The sequence below is a fragment of the Mobula hypostoma genome, chromosome 5 (assembly GCF_963921235.1).
Source record: "Mobula hypostoma chromosome 5, sMobHyp1.1, whole genome shotgun sequence".
Lineage (NCBI taxonomy): Eukaryota > Metazoa > Chordata > Chondrichthyes > Myliobatiformes > Myliobatidae > Mobula > Mobula hypostoma.
Window position 1 is genome coordinate 136,141,086 of NC_086101.1, and position 4,617 is coordinate 136,145,702.

Genomic DNA, 4,617 nt, shown 5'->3' on the forward strand with positions numbered 1-4,617 from the left:
GCAATGACATCACCCACCTTAGAGGACCAGATGCTGCAGTGGATTTCAGGCTGTTAACACCAATGACAGATGAAGGAAAGGATGCGTGCAACGTTACTGAAAGACTGTTACAATAAATTTCGCAAAGGGACAATTTGCCTTTTCATTATCAGGGCAACATTCAGTCAATGCTGCTTAATCTCAGGTCATCACCGAGTGGCATAAGTAATGTCGGAGAGGTAATTAGCCTTTTGCAGCCTCTGTAGGAAAACCCGATTACAAAATGGCAGCCTGGGTCATTGTATTCGTGACTGTAAAACTCATGTACTCTAATATTCCTTTTCATGGAAATCGGCTGGATCTAGACTGGCTCCTATTTTTAAACAATATTCAGAACATGCAAGATTTGGGAAATAGGCTAAGCTCCAGAACAGGCTAAAATGACAATGTGAGGTGTTTTGTTTTATACATGTCTCTGGCTAAGTAGAAACAGACTCAATGTTTGCTCGCCAACCTCTGAGCTCTCGATACGTCAATTTTCAATGAGAAGCAGAGGATCTTTTCATTGCCCAAATGGATGATTCATGTTCGACACCCGCTTCCATCTTACAATATTTTGTAACTAATGAACACGAGACTAATAAGCACCTGGAAGTTGCTGTTTTTGGTTTTTCTCCCAAGTATTGCTTGAAGATTAATCTTCAGTTCCTGTAGGTTCTGGGTTGGATACTTGTTAACAGCTGTAACCTATTGATACAGTTTTTCCATTTATTACTGTTCAATTGTCATGTTCTGTATTTAACAGCCTTTAATGTACAGCCATCTGGGGACATGGACCCACAGATGAGGAACATTCCAGTGGCATATAATATATTCCAGTTAAGTGAAATATGGTGTTTGTGTTTACTTTGTCATTATAATTTATTTACATATTTAGCAGTTAAAACATGTTTAAGTTCACAAAGGACATCAAGTCTGTTTGTACATCTGGTATATGATTGTGCCATGGAAGAGTGTATTATATGTAATCTAAAATCCTAACATTGTCTTGGTTGGCATGGATATTTCTCTATGGCATTTCTTCCTGTAGGAGAGGAATCTTCTTAGGGAGAACTCATCATCTTGCTATTAGTGACTGGTTTAGCTTAATCAGTCAGAGGATGGCAGCAACACTCGGGAATTAAGCAGACCTTTTAGCAGTGGAGAAGAATCTTGGAAATGTAGTAATAATGTGGTTATTTTATTACCTTTTGTAGGGAAAGGGGCAGTTCTCAGTAATTTTACTGAATATTTATTTTCAACACTTTGGAAGTGTTTCCAAATCCAGATGAATATTGAAGGACTACAATCTGTAGAGAACAGCAGAGATGCATTTAAGGGGCAAGCTAAATAATTGTGAAGGAGAAAGCAATGAGTCATCACCATGAGGTTAAAAGATTTGTAGGAGGAGGCTCATGTGGAGATCAGGTGCTGCAAATGCTTCTTTCTGTACTATAAATTTGTACAATCTAGAATTTCACCAGTGTTGTCAGGGGTTTTAGACCCCAATCAACTAAGATAGTAGAGCAACTTAAAAATCAGTAATGGATGTTAAAATGAAAGCATAAGGCTACAATACAAAGGCGAGGGAAAATGATGCAATTAGCACAATGGTCTTCTTAATGGTTGGGACCAGATGGACTGAATCCACACAAGTTATAGTGAAATTGAACTCTATCACAATGAATTTCTTCTGAAGATCATACAATCAAGTCCCATTCAGGATACCGAAGCATTAAATCTGGGCAGACGTCAAATTTATAACCTTCAACATATGAAATAAAGGCAGCAGACACATTGGATCTTCCATTATCTGTGAGTTCATCTGCCATGTCTTGGAAAGGTATTATTAAGCTTACATCACCACTCACTATTAGTCACCAGATACTGAAATGTCCTACCCAAAAGCACATTGAGAGTACTTTCCTATGGTTCATAGGGATTTAAGGTGGGGACTCACCACCATTATCTCAAGGTAATTGACATTAACTGTAGGTGCTCCCAATGATGCCAGTGCATAAATTGATCAACAAAAGTCTATGACCTGCTGAACCCATGGCAAGGCATGGGACTGCTTTTCAAACTTCATGTCAAATTATGTCCTTTCGAAATGGGCAAAGGAGATCCCACAAGACTGTTAAAAAGAACATGGCTCTTCAGTAAAGAAGTCATATAAATACACATTTATCCTTTCCAAAACATCAAAGTTTGTACAATTATATTTTTTTCAACCCAGATATACAATAACACTTATTCTAATAATTGGCTTCTTTCCATTTCTGAACCATATATTTACCTCGGTATTTAAACAAGGCTATTTTTTTTAAATGTCATTTTTTCAAGCCATTAGCAAAGGTCACAAATGATGGGTAAATAAAAGGACAGGTGTGATCAATGGATGCAGAAAAAAAGTTTGCTTTGTACAGCTAAGGAAAAGCAAGTACTGATCTGGTTATGGACATGATAATCTTACTGGGAAAAGGAAACAACACTACACTTATACGTATAGGGTAGCAGCACTAATTTAAAAACCAATGGGCACAAATGAAAAACAAATTAAATTCAGTACGTTGGTGGGTGGGAATACTGAGATTAAAAACCTTTAACTCTATTGTCTACCATACGAGTATGTGGGGTGTGTAGGCCACGATTGTGTTTTATCAGTAAAAATGTCTTTCTAAAAAATACTCAGATCATAGCATCTCTACACCAAGAAAGCAGTTTGCATTGCTGTTGTAATAAAATGTACATTGGTGAATGAAAAGCTTATAGCACACAGGATGGAAAACAGGATGGCATAGGGCAAGTCCCTTAGGCCCATGATGTCTGTGCCACTATGCCAAATTAACTCTTCCCATCTACCTGTACGTGGCCTTTTCCCCTCCGTTTTCTGCCTGCTGCATGTGTCTATCGACGTGCCTCTCAAACATTGCTATAGTACCTGCTTCAGCTTCACCCACTGGTAGTGCATTCCAGGGAACCTGCCCTTGTGTACAAAAAACTTGGCATGTGAATTTATTTTGAGCTTTTCCTATTTCAGCATATTTGACATTTCCATCCTGGAAAAAACACTGACCATCTACCATGTCTCCATGCCTGGAATAATGCTATATTGCTTGCAGATCCATAGGCATTCTTCTAAGAACTGTGTGCCATAAAATGGATGTCACTGAGAGATTGCTATTTATACCCTGCTTCATATTTCAAAAAGAAATCAGGTATCCAGGGGTCAAACTTTAATGACTGGCAATCCAGAAGGGTGGGTGGCTTTGAAGGGTAGAGTGGGAGTTCAGATACTTTGCTTCTAATGTGATCATATTACAGCATACGTCGCACAGACCAGCAATTTTACAATCTTCACCCCAGCTCCATGTTGGATGGATGTTCATCTAGATCTCACTATCTACTCTGTTTACTCACTGTCTATTCAATATTGCATCTTGACCTTATTGAATTGAATTGATTTTTTAGATTAGATTATGAGGACACTCAGTCCTCTTTTATTGTCATTTAGTAATGCATGAAGAAATGATACATTGTTCCTCCAGTGTGATATCACAGAAACACGAGACAGACCAAGACTGAAAAACTGACAAAAACCACATAATTATAATATAGTTACACCCTTAAATTTAAATACCAAGGTAATTCTTACACTCTTCACATACCTGAGTAAAAATTTTTATTTTACGTCTCCATCTGTGCAATTTATAATAAATAGAACAATCAATGTAATATAGAAATACACCCAAATCAGCGTGAGTTAATCAGTCTGATGGCCTGGTGGAAGAAGCTGTCCTGGAGCCTGTTGGTCCTGGCTTTTATGTTGCAGTACTGTTTCCCGGATGGTAGCAGCTGGAATGGATTATGGTTGGGGTGACTCAGGTCGCCAATGATCCTTCGGGCCCTTTTTTCACATCTGTCTTTGTAAATGTCCTGAATCATGGCAAGTTCACAGCTACTGATTCACTGGGCTGTCTGCAGCACTCTTTGCATAATTCTGCGATTAAGGGAAGTACAGTTCCCATACCAGGCAGTGATGCAGCCAGTCACAATGCTCTCAATTGTGCCCCTGTAAGAAGTTCCTAGGATTTGGGGGCCCACACCAAACTTCCTCAACCGTCTGAGGTGAAAGAGGCGCTGTTGTGCCTTTTTCACCAGACAGCTGGCGTGTACAGACCACATGAGGTCTCGGTGGTGTAGATGCCGAGGAACTTGAAGCTGTTTACCCTCTCAACCCCAGATCCATTGATGTCAATAGGGGTTAGCTTGTCTCCATTCCTCCTGTAATCCTCAACCAGCTCCTTGGTTTTTGCGACATTGAGGAAGAGGCTGTTTTCTTGACAACACTGTGTCAGAGGGATGACTACTCCCCTGGAGGCCACCTCATTATTGTTTGAGATTAGACCAATCAATGAAGTGTCGTCGGCAAATTTAATTAGATTAGAGCTGTGGGTGGTGACACTGCCATGGGTATACAAGAAGTAAAAGAGGGAACTTAGTACACAGCCCTGAGGGGCTCCTTTGTTGAGAATCGAGGGGTGCAGGGTGAGGGAGCCCACTCTTACCACCTGCCAGCGAGTTATTTGACATCAGAAG